The sequence below is a fragment of the Ovis aries genome, chromosome 21 (assembly GCF_016772045.2).
Source record: "Ovis aries strain OAR_USU_Benz2616 breed Rambouillet chromosome 21, ARS-UI_Ramb_v3.0, whole genome shotgun sequence".
NCBI lineage: Eukaryota > Metazoa > Chordata > Mammalia > Artiodactyla > Bovidae > Ovis > Ovis aries.
The window spans coordinates 15868150-15885429 of NC_056074.1; the positions used below are offsets into that span (position 1 = coordinate 15868150).

The 17280-nt window shown below is 37.4% G+C and overlaps 1 protein-coding gene and 1 pseudogene across 1 annotated transcript in view; both read left to right on the forward strand.

Annotated features, from left to right (window-relative positions):
• RSF1 (remodeling and spacing factor 1) overlaps nucleotides 1-17280 on the forward strand; it is a 154910-nt gene that overhangs the window by 97722 nt on the left and 39908 nt on the right. The gene's annotated exons all lie outside the window — the stretch shown is intronic.
• Nucleotides 2022-5127, forward strand: LOC105604011 (ubiquitin-conjugating enzyme E2 N-like; annotated as a pseudogene).

The following is a 17280-nucleotide window of genomic DNA, read 5'->3' on the forward strand; positions in this document are numbered from 1 at the left end:
TTAATGCTGATATTCTCTTGTATGTGTCTACCACATTTTATCTATTCATCTGTCATTGGACACTTAAGTTTCTTCTACCTTTTGTCTATTATAATTAATGTTGTTATGAAAGTGGGTGTGCAAATACCTGCTTGCGCTTCTTTTGGGTATATCCCTGGAGTAGAATTTTTGGATCAGATGATAGTTCTGTTTTTAATTTTTTGAGGATTTGCCATATCATTTTCTACAACTGCTGTACCATTTTACGTTCCTATCAGTTCTGCATAAGGATTCCAATTTTTTCACATCCTACATATCACTTGTTATTTTTTTAAAAATAATAGACATTCTAATGATGTGAAGTGGTATTTATGGTTTTTTATTTGCATTTTCAAAATGACCAATGGTGTTGAAGACATTTTCATGTTCTTATTAGTATGTGTTGTTTGGGAAAATATTTTAAGTCCTTTTTTAAGTAAGCCAATTTTTAAATCATTTTTATGTGTGTGTGGTGTGGATTGGTTTTCTTTTTTTTGTTTTGGGTCACCCTTAGCAAATTCCTAAGTCTATGATAACTATAGTTATTAAGCTTGATTTCCTGATTGACTTTTTTAATACAGTTAACTGAGGAGATTAAATCCTAACCTTTTCAGAAGATCAGAAGCAAGTCCTAACTTTTCTAGAAGCAGAGAAACCAATTGAAGTTTTGTCTAATGTCATTTGGTTAATACTTTTCCTTGATAACATGCTTTTTAATGACAGGGTACAGAATTTGCTCTCTTTATCGTCCTTTCTTCCTCTACTTTTAGTTTTCCTTTACTGTTTAGATTAGAACCTGAAAATAATATGTTCTTACCTTGTTTGCTGCTTTGAGGAAACTAATCATAAAGTCATCCCCTAGCTGCAAGGATTGCATAAAACCAACTAATTTTGTATTTTAATGTAGGGTATAATGTTTGTACATACCAATATTTCTTTTAGCAAAAATCCTGATTATTTTCCCTTTACTAGTGATTATATGATTTCAAATATCTTTGGTGGTTTTAACCATGAGCTGTTTTTCTCATTTGGCAAATTCTTTTCTATATCCTAAAATTCAGTTTGTGACCTATATCAGTAAAACTTAATAATTTTTAAAGTAGTCTAAATCCACTTTTGAATTTTCAGATTTTTTAAAATTGAAGTATAATTGACATACAATTTTAGATTTGTTCCAGGTGTACAACATGACATTTGTATTTGTTGTGAAATGATCACCTTCTTTAGAAAGCAAAGAAGAAAGGAAGAAGAAAAGAAAACCCTTTCATGGTTAGAGAAACCGTTGAAATTTTCTTTTCTGATTAAATTTGTTATGATTAGAATCAACAGGTGAAAATTTGTCATTCATAATTTTTGAAAAGTGTCAGTGGCATGGTTTTTGACTGTCTTCAGATTCCCCTATAATAGGAACATATTGATAACAAAAGTAAAAAACTGTAGTATCTGAAACTAGTATCTTAACAGAACTTGGGTACTCTGGGCGTTATGGCTTCTCAAACCTCTCCAGCTGAAGATCCCTTCCACAACTAAACTCCACACAGAGCTCATGCAGTCTGCTGGGAATAGGATCTAAATTAAATAGAATAGGAACAGTAGAGACAAGTTAAAAAAAAAAATTCAAATGAAAGTATAGGAGAGGTCTAGAGTTGTATAATCTCATAAAGTAAATCAGTTTAATTTTTAATATGAAAAATGCAGAGCTTGAAAGCAGTAAAATTAGAAAAAACTATCTACTTGACATAGAAATGAGTAACTAAAAAAGATCAAGACCAAATCCCATAGAATTATAATAATGAAAGAAAATAAGAAGCACATTAACATCATGGCAGAAATGAAAACTTAACCAAAAGACATTCTCACTAAACATATGAAAACACTAAATGAATAGGTGGCAGAGTTAATGATTTTTTTAAAAATCTGTAAATAATATCTGAATCAACAAACACAAGAATTAGTGCCCTTAAATAACAGCAGATGACCCGTGCGTGAGGGGAATAGAGCCAGAGACCAGAGGCCGAACTCAGGATCTGACAAGATGGCCGGCCTGCCCCACAGGATTATTAAGGAAACCCAGCGTTTGCTGGCAGAACCAGTTCCCGGCATTAAAGCAAAACCAGATGAGAGCAACGCCCGTTATTTTCATGTGGTCATTGCCAGCCCTCAGGATTCCCACTTTGAGGGAGGAGTTTTGAAGCTTGAACTATTCCTTCCAGAAGAATACCCAATGGCAGCCCTTAAAGTACATTTCATGACCAAAATTTATCATCCTAATGTAGACAAGTTGGAAAGAATATGTTTAGATATTTTGAAAGATAAGTGGTCCCCAGCACTGCAGATTCACACAGTTCTGCTATCAATATAGGCTTTGTTAAGTGCTCCCATTCCAGATGATCCATTAGCAAATGATGTAGCGGAGCAGTGGAAGACCAATGAAGCCCAAGCCCTAGAAACGGCTAGAGCATGGACTGGCTATATGCCATGAATAATAATTTAAATTGATTCGATTGTCAAGTGTGTATCACTTCTGTTCTGCCAAGACTTCTTCCTTTTTTGTTTGCATTTAATGGACACAGTCTTAGAAACTACAGAATGAAACCCCAGGCATCTTCAAACCTTTACTGATTAAATGCACATTAACAAATCTATGTCTTGTCCCGATTCACTGTTGTAAAGCATGAGCAGAGGCCAGAAGTGTCATCTAGAATGTTGCAAAACATTTGAAAGCAGTGGCCTCTCTCTGCTTTTATTCATTTCCCCATCATGGTTTAAGTATAAAGCACTGTGGGTGAAGGTAGTTGTCAAGGTTAGCTGCAGGTGTGTGGGTGTTTTTGCATTTTATTTTATTTTTTTGGTGGGGGGGGTGCGGAAGGTAATTTGATTTTAATTTTATGGGCTACTTTCCCCTTTTTTATGGTGATCTAAGTGCATTGGTTAAAAGCAGCTAACCATTTCTTTAGAATATGCTCTCTAGCCAAGTCTAACTTTATTTAGATGCTGTAGATGGACAAGCTTGATTGTTTGAACCAAACAGACATTAAACAGACATCACAGCCCTCACTAATAACATTGTGACCTTGCTGTCAAGTGTAGAATCTTCCCTTCAAGCTTGTGACCATTTTGTATGGCTGAAAATTTCTGTAAATCTTAAGTTTTAGTACAATATTTTTTGTTATTCTGAAAAAAAAAAACCAGCAGGTGGAATGTTGTGTGTTTTTAAAAATAAAAACAAAAGCAAGTCGACGAAGATTTGAGAAAAAGAGATAAAGAGTTGAAGGTATGCAATAAAAATCCTACAGAGGTCCATAGAAAAGAAAACCAAAGCAAGGAAACAGACCAAAATGCTAAAGACTATGCTTAACATAACTTCTTTTTTTAAATTTCTTTATTTTTAATTGAAAGTAATTGCTTTACAGTATTGCATTGATTTCTACCAAATACCAAACATTGTTTCTACCAGACATCAATATCAGACTACCATGAATCAACCATAGGTTTACCCATGTCCCTTCCTATAACTTCTTGAAATAAAAAAAAGAATGTAAGACTGCATATTTTAAAGACACTAAAGACCTTGGAAAATCAACCCAGAAAAACCAGCATCAAGACATATTCTAGTAAAACCCTTCAGCTTTGAAGAAAGTACTTTGGCCATCTTGACAGAAAGACCAGGTGACTTATAGAGAAAATATCAGGCTGCCATCACTATATTTGAAAGCAATGCCTTATGCCAGAAGAAAATGCCATAACATATGTAAGGGAAAAAATGTGAACCAGGGATTTTATGTCTAGCCAAAATGACTTCTAGATAGAGACTGCATGTAAATTGCTATCAATATCTAAGATCTATTTTCTATGAGTCTTTTTATAGGAATCTTCTAGTGAATGAGCTTCAGATAGCCAAAAAGACTAGTGGGTGATATGGTAATAAATATAAATATATTCATTTGTATGGCTTTACACACACACACACACGCACGCACGCACGCACACACACACACACACATACATTTCCTACCTCTGTTCATGAGAGGAATCTGAGAACAATAATAACCCAGTAAGAGTGAGCACTCTTAGCCTCTAGATTTTTATTTCAAAATATGATTTTCTACTAAAAGGAACTAGTGCCCCATAGAGACAATTGCTTTAGGGGATGGGCAAGAAAAATGCAAGATAAGCTAGAATATTTTAGAATGCCAGAAATTAAGGATGTACTCAGAAAATAATTTGGGCATCTCAGTAGGACCCAGTGCTGACTGGAAGGAGTGGTGAAAGCAGAACTGTTCTAGCCACAGATTCATGCAGCGATAGATTTTAAATCTATGACTACACATTTCTGTAAGTTCATGATTGAGTAAATAAATACATGGAGAAGGGATCACTTTTCCCTGCAGGTGACTATCACTTCCTTCTACATGTCGGGGACTATACGTTCCTGCAGTGTGGAATGAATGAGAGAAATAGAAATTTACCATTAGGGAAATACTACAGTAGTGAGTGTCACAGGTGAGATCTGACAGACATTAAAATGAGTGGGTACAAATTTGTGGAGAAATAGTATATTAGCATAATCTCCAAGTGTCTTTCCTGTGACATTTACCTATTACAAAGAGGGAAATGGTTAACTTTACAGTGGAATCACCAGCTGACACCACCTTAACCAAATGATCAAGGTATTTACATCATCATATACCCTCTGGTATAATGCATAGCATCTCTTTTGTGGAATTTTCATCAAAAATGTATATCTTAATCTAATCTTGAGAAAACATCAGACGAGACCAGATTGAGAGGTATTCTGCAAAATAACTGTCAAGGTCAGGAAAGAATGAGGAATGGTCACAGATTGGAGGAGACTAAAGAAATCCAAGAACAAAATGAGACATGTATCCTCAAAACAGAAGAGACCTGGCAGGGGATGGGGGGATCTGGTGAAATTTAATCAAATCTGTTTAATAGTGTTTTACTAATGTTAATTTCCCGGTTTTGAGACGTGTGCTATGAGGGCACAAGTTGTTAACTTATGAGAAACAAGGTGATGGTGTCCTTGAACTGTTTTTCTAAGATACCTGTATGTCTAAAACTATTTCATAATAAAGATTTGAAAAAGAATGTTGGGTGAGTATTAATTTAGAGTTTGGGAAGATCCCCTGGAGAAGGGAACAGCTACTCACTCCAGTATTCTTGCCTGGAGAATTCCATGGACTGTATAGTCCATGGGGTTGGAAAGAGTGGGACACCACTGAGCAACTTTCACTTCACTACATGTAACTAAATCTAAATGACAGATAGAGCAAAGAACATATAGTCTTTAATAACTTTGTGTTTTAACAGTGGAGCTATAAGACAAAACAAATGGAGAAAGAATGGGAAGATTACATACAAAAACTTGTGGACTTTCCATTAAATTACTTTGGTGTGGTGGTGGTGTTCTGAAAAGATGCATAATGTGTGTGAAATGTAATTGATATTCTAATTGTATCATTTGTGATATTCTTGAAAACCAAGATTCTCAGTGTGGGGAAAAAGAAATAAGATGTAAGAAAGTTAAGGAAATATTGTTATGAAATCAAGGATTATTTTTTTATTTTCTAGCTCTGTCTACTGAAAAAACCTAGAAACAATGGCCAACACAGTAGCAGTGAGCATCCTTAGCACCCAGATTGTGCTCTTGAAGTACAGTTTCCCATTAAAGTAAATCAAGGCTTCTTGGAAAAGTGGCTTATTCCAGTTCTTGGGTATCGTAAGCCAAGAAACGTTGTGTCATTCCAAGTAGTAAGGACTCTTACCAAAGTCACACCAAAAAACCCTCAAGAACCAACTTAAAGAGGTTTCCACTGGCTAAGATGGGACAAGCATCATAAGGATAATAGCTATAGTGGATTGAAACACATTGAAGAGTATATCTTTTATATATATATATATATATATATATATATATATATATATAAAACTTGATGTATTTTCATTGTGGTGGCTTCTCTTCAGAGCATGGGCTCAATACTTGTGATGCACAGGCTTAGTTGCTCTGCAGTATATGGGATCTTCCTGGACCAGGAATCAAACCTGTGCCTCCTACAGTGGCAGTCAAAGGGACTCATTACCACTGAGCCACCAGGGAAGCCCCATTGAATAAGTCTTAAATCTTGATACAAATTTCATCATGATACTAATAGAAAAATTTGAAGCATACCAGTGGGGACCAGATTATTAATTTGAAAACTGTTAAGCAGAAAGAATTGAGCTTTCATCCTGCCTTTTCAGTATGAACTACACCACCATAAAACAAAATAATACATTAGCAAAGCTTATTTTTATATAATTTATAATAATTGATAAAAGATTGACAGAATGGGAATATTATCACTTTGCATTCCCTAATAAGGAAAGGTTTTATTTATTGAGCAGTAACATCTCTTAAAGCTCAACATTCAGAAAACGAAGATCATGGCATCCAGTCCCATCATTTCATGGGAAATAGATGGGGAAACAGTGGAAACAGTGTCAGACTTTATTTTTTTGGGCTCCAAAATCACTGCAGATGGTGACTGCAGCCATGAAATTAAAAGACGCTTACTCCTTGGAAGAAAAGTTATGACCAACCTAGATAGCATATTCAAAAGCAGAGACATTAGTTTGCCAACTAAGGTCCGTCTAGTCAAGGCTATGGTTTTTCCTCTGGTCATGTATGGATGTGAGAGTTGGACTTTGAAGAAGGCTGAGCGCCGAAGAATTGATGCTTTTGAACTGTGATGTTGGAGAAGACTCTTGAGAGTCCCTTGGACTGCAAGGAGATCCAACCAGTCCATTCTGAAGGAGATCAGCCCTGGAATTTCTCTGGAGGGAATGATGCTAAAGCTGAAACTCCAGTACTTTGGCCACCTCATGCAACGAGTTGACTCATTGGAAAAGACTCTGGGATGGGATGGAAAAGATGCTGGGAGGGATTGGGGGCAGGAGGAGAAGGGGATGACCGAGGATGAGATGGCTGGATGGCATCACTGACTCGATGGACGTGAGTCTGAGTGAACTCCGGGAATTGGTGATGGTCAGGGAGGCCTGGCGTGTTGCAATTCATGGGATCGCAAAGAGTTGGACACAACTGAGCTACTGAACTGAACTGAAAAGGATGATTAAACAGTAATGTCTCTTGATAAAGAACATACCACCACCAAAGTACTTTTACCACAGAAATTCTGTGGTATTCTGTGGTAAACATGAATCTGCTGAAGGCTGTAGATTAAAGTGGTGATTTACAGGAGAAAAAGAACAAAGGCATATGGGAATGCACTCAGTAAAATCCAGATATTACAGATTTGTATCACCATCAAATTGCTTGATTTGGTGACCCAAATAAGTTGCAAAAAAAAAAAAAAAAAAAGGCTGAAAGAGCAAGAGTAGATTAAAGAGACCTAAAATACGAAATAATAAACAGGTAAAACCAAACTATAAATCAAAATAAGGAAGTGATTAACTCTTAATATAATATAAAACTTGAGGTAATAATTGTTAGAGAGGGTATTACTGTTGGGCAAAGGCTTGAGTGTGACTCTTGGGATGCTAACGGGGTTCTATTTCCTGTTTGCCTTCCAGTAATTTATTACATGGTTCATTTGTTTTCTCTGGCTTTATTTTGTTATACTTAATTATAAAAAATTTCTTGATGTATTTGTCAGATATCTACCATGTAATTTTTAAATAAGTTACAGAAGGATTGGCACCAATTTATATCTCTTTAACGTGGGATAAAATGGTAGTTCCCTGGTGGCTCAGACAGTAACAAATATGCCTGCAATGCAGGAGACCTGGGTTCGATCTCTGGATCAGGAAAATCCCCAGGAGAAGGGAAGAGCAACCCATTCCAGAATTCTTGCCTGGAGAATTCCATGGACAGAGGAGCCTGGCGGGCTGCAGTCCATGGGGTCACAAAGAGTTAGACATGACTGAGTGACTGACACAGAAGTGTGAGGATAGCTCCTACTTGTCCATTTGATGCATAGTAGTAATATATCAAGTGATAATTTCAATATTTTGAGCCCAGGAAACTACTACAGTTCATCAGTGAATACACAGAAATCTGTTGCATTTCTGTACACTAACAAGATCAGAAAGAGAAATGAAGGAAAGAATCTCCTTTACCATTGGATCAAAAAGAAAAAAATACTTTATTCCTTAGGTAGAAATAAATCTACCTAAGAAGGCAAAAGACCTGTACTCTGAAAACTATAAGACGAAGACAGTAATCAAAGATGCCACAAACAGATGGAAGGATATATTACACTGTGTTCTTGGACTGGAAGAACTGATTCTGTCAAAATGACTATACTACCCGAAATAACTATACTGCCCAAGGCAATCTCGCTGTCAAATTACCAATGGCATTTTTAACAACTAGAACAAAAAAATTTTTTTTAATTTGTCTGGAAACATAAAACACCTCAAATAGACAAAGCAGTCTTTGCCTAATGGATCCGGGGATATCAGGCTCCCTGATGTCAGACTATCCTATAAAGCTGCAGTCAGAAAAGTATTGTAGTCCTGGCACAGAAACAGAAATATAGATCAAAGGGACAGGATAGAAAACCCAGAGATAAGCCCACGTACCTGTGGCCAATTAATCTACAAAAGAGGAGGCGAGAATAGACAATGGTGAAAAGACAGTGTCTTCAATGAGTAGTGCTGGAAAAACTGAACAGCTATGTGAAAAAGAATGAAATTAGAACACTCCCTAACACCATACAGGAAAATAAAATCAAGATGCATTAAAGAACTAAATGTAAGACCAGATAATATAGAACTCGTAGGGGAAAAAAAATAGGGAGGACACTTTTTGACATAAATCACAGGATTATTGGATCCACCTCCTAGAGTAATTCCAATCCAAAGAGAGGCAATGCCAAAGAATGGTCAAACTACCGCACAATTTCACTCATCTCACACGCTAGTAAAGTAATGCTCAAAATTCTCCAAGCCAGGCTTCAGCAGTACGTGAACCATGAACTTCCAGATGTTCAAGCTGGATTTAGAAAAGGCAGAGGAACCAGAGATCAAATTGCCAACATCCACTGGATCATGGAAAAAGCAAGAGAGTTCCAGAAAAACATCTATTTCTGCTTGATTGACTATGCCAAAGTCTTTGACAGTGTGGATCACAATAAACTGTGGAAAATTCTGAAAGAGATGGGAATACCAGATGACCTGACCTGCCCCTTGAGAAATCTGTATGCAGGTCAGGAAGCAACAGTTAGAACTGGACATGGAACAACAGACTGGTTCCAAACAGGAAAAGGAGTATGTCAAGGCTGTATATTGTCACCCTGCTTATCTATCTTATATGCAGAGTACATCATGAGAAACACTGGGCTGGAAGAAGCACAAGCTGGAATCAAGATTGCCGGGAGAAGTATCAATAACCTCAGATATGCAAATGACACCACTCTTATGGCAGAAAGTGAAAAGGAACTAAAAAGCCTTTTGATGAAAGTGAAAGAGGAGAGGGAAAAAGTTGGCTTAAAGCTCAACATTCAGAAAACAAAGATCATGGCATCTGGTCCCATCACTTCATGGGAAATAGATGGGGAAACAGTGGAAACAGTGTCAGACTTTATTTTTGGGGGCTCCAAAATCACTGCAGATGGTGACTGCAGCCATGAAATTAAAAGACGCTTATTCCTTGGAAGGAAAGTTATGACCAACCTAGATAGCATATTCAAAAGCGGAGACATTACTTTGCCAACAAGGTCCGTCTAGTCAAGGCTATGGTTTTTCCAGTGGTCATGTATGGATGTGAGGGTTGGACTGTGAAGAAGGCTGAGTGCCGAAGAATTGATGCTTTTGAACTGTGGTGTTGGAGAAGACTCTTGAGAGTCCCTTGGACTGCATGGAGATCCAACCAGTCCATTCTAAAGGAGATCAGCCCTGGGTGTTCTTTGGAAGGACTGATGTTGAAGCTGAAACTCCAATACTTTGGCCACCTTATGCGAAGAGGGGACTCATTGGAAAAGACTCTGATGCTGGGAAGGATTGGGGGCAGGAGGAGAAGGGGACGACAGAAGATGAGACGGTTGGATGGCATCACCGACTCGATGGACTTGAGCTTGGGTGTACTCCGGGAGATGGTCATTTACAGGGAGGCCTGGCATGCTGTGATTCATGGGGTCACAAAGAGTCAGGTTCAGACAACTGAGCGACTGAGCTGATCCTCAGTTCAGTTCAGTTCAGTTCCGTCGCTCAGTCATGTCCAACTCTTTGTGGCCCAATGACTTGCAGCACGCCAGGCCTCCTTGTCCATCACCAACTCCCGGAGTTCTAGAGTAATGAAAATAAAAACAGGGTCATCTTTGATAGTTGAGTGGTTAAGACTCTGTGATTCCACTCTTGAGGGGCATGGATTCAATCCCTGATTAGGGAACTAAGGTCCTGCATGCTATCCAGCGTGGCCTAAAAAGAAAAAGAAAAACAAAAATAAATAAATGGGACCTAATTAAACTTAAAGATTTTACATAGCAAAGGAAGCCATAAAGAAAATGAAAAGACAACCCTCAGAACGAGGGGGTGTTGTGATATTTGCAAAAGATGGGCAGCTAACAAGCGATTAATCTCTAACTGTACAAATAGCTCGTGCTGCTCAGTATCAAACAATGCTGGAGAAAGTATGGAGAAAGGGAACACTCCTGCACTGTTGGTGACAGTGTAAATTGGTACGGCTACTATGGAGAACAATATGGGGGTTCCTTTAAAAAAATAAAAATGCTGTTTGATGCAGTAATCCCACTCCTGGGCATATATTGGGAGAAAACCATTATTTAAAAAGATACATGCACCCCGATGTTCATAGCAGCACTGTTTACAATAGTCAAGATGTAGAGGCAGCTCTGAATGTCCATCGACAAAAAACGGATGACGAAGATGCAGTATATACAATGGAATATTACTCAGCCACAGTGAAGAATGAAAAATGGCAACACGGATGGACGTAGAGATTATCATACTAAGTGAAGTAAGTCAGAAAGAAAAGGACAGATGCTATGTAATATCACTTATATATGAAATCTTTAAATGCAAAAATGAACTTACTTAAAAACAGAAACAGATTCTCAAAAAAGAAGCTTCTGGTTAACAAAGGGGAAAGGTTGGAGGTGGAGGATATATTAGGAGTTCGGGATTAACATATATATATTACCATATATAAAATAGATAATCAGAAGGGAACTATTACATAGTGTAGGGAACTCAGTATTCTATAATAACCTAAATGGGAAAATAGTCTGAAAAAGAATAGTTAGATACATGTATATATGTGTTACTGAATCACTTTGCTATACACCAGAATCTAACACAACATTGTAAATCAATTATATTCCAGTATAAAATTAAAAATTTTAAATAATTTCAATATTTTGAGCCCTTTTTGGAACTGAAGTCTGTCATTGTCTTAAAAATGGTGAAATCATTTTGCCAAGAAAAAATTTAATTGCAGGAATAAATTCCTTAGGTATCGATAATATTTCACCTGTAATATTTCATTCATTTTCAGTCAGTAAAATACCTATTGAGAACATGCTCTGTGTCATACACTATTCTTGGGAGTAGAAATGAAACTGTGAACAAAACCAATCAAATTTGAACCTTCACAGTGCTTACATAATAGTATAGGGAGATAATGAAGAAGGTTAATGAGTAAAATACTTGGTATGTTAAATGATAACAGGGAGCTATGGAGGTAGAATAATTTGGGGAAAAGAGATGGTAAAATTTTAGATTGGGAAGGGGGATGTCAAAAAAGGAGTCACTGAAAAGGTGATACTTGAATAAGAACTGAAGAATCTGAGAGAATAAGCCATGCAGGTACGTTGAGAATTTTAGCTTTTAATATGAATAAGGTGACGTGACCTTAAAGAGCTTTTATTATTCTCTTGATATGATTCCCTTACTGTTCTTATTTCTGTCCTTGATTTTCTTCTGGTCTCCATACTGTGGCCAATGAGATCACGTTAAAACAAGTGGCATGGTGACATTGTTTAGTAAGTAGCCTCCAGTTAAAAAAAAAAAAAAAAAAGTGAGGGCTTTAGCCATTTTGGTGAAAAACAAAAACTCTTCCTCCTTAGGCTGGAGGGCATGGGATCAAACTGTAGGTGGGAGGATTGGTCTTACCTTAAAATAGTGTCTCTCTTTTAACAGGTATGGGTTTACAGGTCTAATGATGTAAAGAGCTTCTGTCTCACGACTTCTGTTTTCTGTCTGAAATTGAAGACAGGATCATCTGAAAATGGGGACATGGCCGAAAGATTAGAGTATTGAGGAGAGTGAAAAGGAGTGAAATAGCTGTTGCTAGAAGAAAAAACAGTAAGGTTACTGGATGGTGTTGAGTTTTTCTTTCTGTATCCTCAGTAGCTGACACAGAGCTCTGCTTATGGTACGTGCATTGTGCCTGTTTATTGTGAATTAATTTTGAATGTATGACACAAGATTAGATTTGCATTGCTCTGCTATCATTTGTTGCTTAAGCTCTAATTGACCATCTTGCAAAATGGTCAGTGTATTTTACTCAGGTTGATATACTAAGTGAGGAGAAATGGTTTGAAAGATACTTAGCAGTACCATTTTCAAAAGAGCTATATACAGGAACTTACTTTTCTGGTGGTTCAATGGCTGAGAATCCTGCTCTCCGTGCAGGGACCCCAGGCCCAATCCCTTGTCAGGGAACTAGATTTCATGTGCTGCAACCAAGACCTGGTGCACCGAAATAAATAAGTATTAAAAAAGAAACAAAATAAGTTATGTATGTATCTCATTTTAATGACATATGTAATTAAAATGTACATAGGTAGTTTTAATGACAACTCACCAGGCTTCCCTGGGGCTCAAATGGTAAAGAATCCACCTGCAATGCAGGAGACCTGGGTCCGATTCCTAGGTTAGGAAGATCCCCTGGAGGAGAGCATGGCAACCCACTCCAGTATTCTTGCCTGGAGAATCCCATGGACAGAGGGGCCTGGTGGGCTACAGTCCATGGGGTCACGAAGAGTCAGACTCAACTGAGTGACTGAGCACAGCACCATGAATGGGAATAGTGTAACCAGCTATACTTGATTTGTGCAGGACTGTCTCAGTTTTAACACAGCAAGTCCCAGGTCCTAGAAAACCCCTCAGTCCTAGTTAAACCAGAAAGTGTGGTGACCCAAAATTGGGTTGCTTATCATTTATCTGATTATAAACATAGTACATGTTCACTGTGGAAAGCTTGGGGAAGTATAAACAAAGTAAAAATTAGTGTCACCTGACCAAATGACAGCACCACTGCAGTCTCTTTCTTTCCAGTCTTCATTTTAGGCACAGTTGCTTATTTGTGTGTTTATTAGAGTTGATATGATAAATACAGTTTTATATCCAACTTTTAAAAGTACATATATTTATGTATTTATTTGGCTGCATTGGGTCTTCCTAACTACACTTGGCATCTTTTGTTGTGGCCTGAGGGCTTAGTTTCTCCACAGCATGTGGGATCTTGATTCCCCAGCCTAGGATCAAACCTGCCTCCCTTGCGTTGTAAGGTGGATTCTTAACCACTGGACCAGGCAAGTCAAGTGTCCTACTCTTGTACTTAACCATTCTACTTTGAGAACGTTCCCATGGCTTTAAAAACCCTAAAGAACAAAGTTTGAAGTATGAATTAAGTGCTTAACACATATTTATTATTGACTGGTTATACTAGTTTATACTAACACCACCAGTGTTTGAACACATTCTTTCACCATATTTTTAGAAACTTTGAATGTTATCATAAATAGGAACTTTGCTGGTTGGTTTGACTAAAATCATATTGCTTTTTAAATTTTGATTTCTTTGATTACAAGTAGAGTTTGAACATTTAATCTTTTATGAATTGCCTGATCATATCATGGCTTATTTTCTTCTAGGACTTTTTAGCTTTTTCTTGTATTTTAACTAGTCTTTAAGTAAGTATATTTCTTAAATCTTTCTTCAATGCAGTATTCCTTAGTATCTGTTAACTGTTATCTAAGGGAATGCCAAAGAATGCTCAGACTACAGCACAATTGCACTCATCTCACACGCTAGTAAAGTAATGCTCAAAATTCTCCAAGCCAGGCTTCAGCAATATGTGAACTGTGAGCTTCCAGATGTTCAAGCTGGTTTTAGAAAAGGCAGAGGAACCAGAGACCAAATTGCCAACATCGGATGGGATCATCGAAAAAGCAATAGAGTTCCAGAAAAACATCTATTTCTGCTTGATTGACTATTCCAAAGCCTTTGACTGTGTGGCTCACAAGAAACTGTGGAAAATTCTTCAAGAGATGGGAATACAGACCACCTGACCTGCCTCTTGAGAAACCTATATGCAGGTCAGGAAGCAACAGAACTGGACATAGAACAACAGACTGGTTCCAGATAATAAAAGGAGTACATCAAGGCTATATATTGTCACCCTGCTTATTTAACTTCTATGCAGAGTACATCATGAGAAATGCTGGGCTGGAAGAAGCACAAGCTGAAATCAAGATTGCCGGGAGAAATATCAATAACCTCAGATATGCAAATGACACCACCCTTATGGCAGAAAGTGAAGAGGAACAAAAAGTCTCTTGATGAAAGTGAAAGAGGAGAGTGAAAAAGTTGGCTTAAAGCTCAACATTCAGAAAATGAAGATCATGGCATCCGGTCCCATCACTTCATGGCAAATAGATGGGGAAACAGTGTCAGACTTTATTTTGGGGGGCTCCAAAATCACTGCAGATGGTGATTGCAGCCATGAAATTAAAAGACGCTTACTCCTTGGAAGGAAAGTTATGACCAACCTAGATAGCGTATTCAAAAGCGGAGACATTACTTTGCCGACTAAGGTCCATCTAGTCAAGGCTATGGTTTTTCCAGTGGTTATGTATGGATGTGAGGGTTGGACTGTGAAGAAAGCTGAGTGCCGAAAAATGGATGCTTTTGAACTGTGGTGTTGGAGAAGACTCTTGAGAGTCCCTTGGACTGTAAGGAGATCCAACCAGTCCATTCTGAAAGAGATCAGCCCTGGGATTTCTTTGGAAGGACTGATGCTAAAGCTGAAACTCCAGTACTTTGGCCACCTCATGCGACGAGTTGACTCATTGGAAAAGACTCTGATGCTGGGAGGGATTGGGGGCAGGAGGAGAAGGGGACGACAGAGGATGAGATGGCTGGATGGCATCACTGACTTGATGGACGTGAATCTGAGTGAACTCCGGGAGTTGGTGTTGGGCAGGGAGGCCTGGTGTGCTGTGATTTATGGGGTCGCAAAGAGTCAGACACGACTGAGTGACTGAACTGATTTGATCTGAACTGAAATGTTATGTTCTTCCCAAATCTCACTGTGTAAGTTGGTCAGGTAAACTTTGAAGGATTTGAAATTAAATATTATCCTATAATCTACTTTAAAGCCTTGCTGTTTATAAAGGTTACATCTTGGAATGTTTTGATATAATTTATCAACATTTAGTCCAGAATTTGTTGCCATTTCAGTTGTGTTCAATATATTCAGGAGGTGTTTGAGTGTCTTACTGCAAGTAATAATTCATGATTCTTCACAGAGTAATATTCATCACACTAGTAAGGCAGACATTTATAAACCAACAGTTGTAATTCTGGGCAATTATTAATGCTATAAAAGCCTATATAAAGCAAGACACAAATGCAGAAGAAGATACAGTGGTTAATTCTTTGTAGGGGAAACACTCAGGTAAAACTAAAATGGAGTAGCATTTGAGCTTGAAGGATGTAAGATTTTCCCAATAACATATATAATAATAGATCCAACCAGTCCATTCTGAAGGAGATCAGCCCTGGGATTTCTTTGGAAGGAATGATGCTAAAGCTGAAACTCCAGTACTTTGGCCACCTCATGCGAAGACCTGACTCATTGGAAAAGACTCTAATGCTGGGAGGGATTGGCAGCAGGAGAAGAAGGGGACAACAGAGGATGAGATGGCTGGATGGCATCACAGACTCGGTGGACGCGAGTCTGAGTGAACTCCAGGAGTTGGTGATGGACAGGGAGGCCTGGTGTGCTGCGATTCATGGGGTCACAAAGAGTCGGACTCGACTAAGCGACTGAACAGAACAATAGCAATACCAACATTGAGTGCACCCTTCTATGATCATTAACAACCCTAGAAGTTAGTTATTTCACATTTTAATTATTTTTCAAAATGGGAAAATATGAATGAGGAGGTAAAGAAAAATAGAAATGGCCTTCTAGGCAATGTTGAGTGGTTAAAAATTGATTGCTTAAGGGAATTTTCTGATGTGACTAAAGGTTGTCGTAAGAAGGAGCCAAATAATGTATTTTTGTCATCATAATGACTGCCAAACCATACTGTGTAAAGTGGTTTTCAGGCTTCATTTTTTAAAAACCCTCACAGCAGTTCCTTGAGTTAGGTATTCTGACTTCATTTTTAAAGAATCCAAAGAAACTTAGATTAAGACAGTTATCCCAAGGTATCATACCTGGCCAATATGTATATGTAAGTAGCAAGCTAGCTTTTAAGTTTTATCTGGCTCATAATCTTAATTTTTAATGAAATATTTAAATAAACACATGATAGTATAAAATACTTAAATATTACTAAAATTTGCTTTTAATTTTTAAAAACTTATAGAACAGTTAAACATTTCCCTTACCCTTCATTTTCCATTCCATTCCCCCTACACTTATTGTCTAAGCAGTGCCACAATCCTGTGAATCATGTAAATTTGCTATACATGTTTGTGGCCACATCAGCATATAGCATTATCTTATGCATTTCAGAACCTCTACAAGTGCTACCATACAACCTCTCCTTTAGCATATTGCTATTTCACTCATCTTTCTGTTTTTGAGATTTATCCATATTGATCTTTATAAATTCATTTCTTTTTTTTTCTCTGTAGTGATTATTCATTTTTCTGTTTGAGAGATATTATTTCTCATTTTCCTCTTTTATATCAGTGCTACAGCGAATATTCATGTACATATTTCTGTTTAGTTTTATGTAAGTTTACTTTCTTTGAGTAGAATTGCTAAACTATAGAGTATATTTCTTCAGGCTTTAGAGTAGATATTTCCTACTTGCTCTTTACAGTGTTTATGTTAATTTATACTCACTATAAGTAGATAACATTAGAGCAGAATCTGAAATCACTATGCTGTTAATAAATTTCTCAAGTCTCGTCTTACAAGAAGAGAATTATAAGGAAATTAGAGCATCAGAGAATAGTTATTCCTTATCACTGAATAGATGA